We start from the raw sequence: 238 nt of genomic DNA, 5'->3' as shown, positions 1-238 counted from the left end.
GTTACAGTGCTACAAGTAGTGCGGTTTACCTGGCATTTCTCGTCGCATGGGCGGGTAAACAGAATAGCAACTCAGTCGACCCTTGTGTGTGAACCGAAGTGACCTGTCATCCAACATGGCGACCTCGCTCACTGAGCCGGTGTTTGTCATGCAACGCTCTCTCCCGCCCCTGTTCTTTCTTTCTTTATTTGGTGTTTAACGTCGTTTTCAACTACGAAGGTTATATCGCGACGGGGAA

General features: G+C 50.0%; 1 protein-coding gene across 1 annotated transcript in view; it reads right to left on the bottom strand.

Moving 5' to 3' along the window:
* Positions 1-13, bottom strand: part of LOC138975436 (uncharacterized) — a 40119-nt gene extending 40106 nt beyond the window's left edge. The window contains exon 1 of the mRNA XM_070348116.1: positions 1-13. This exon is cut by the window's left edge and continues 129 nt beyond it. The gene's annotated coding sequence lies outside the window, so the exon portion shown is untranslated.
* Between the last annotated feature and the right edge of the window lie 225 nt (positions 14-238).

This window comes from Littorina saxatilis, linkage group LG9 (genome assembly GCF_037325665.1).
Source record: "Littorina saxatilis isolate snail1 linkage group LG9, US_GU_Lsax_2.0, whole genome shotgun sequence".
In the NCBI taxonomy this organism is placed as follows: domain Eukaryota; kingdom Metazoa; phylum Mollusca; class Gastropoda; order Littorinimorpha; family Littorinidae; genus Littorina; species Littorina saxatilis.
This window is presented reverse-complemented; position numbering and strand designations above follow the sequence as displayed.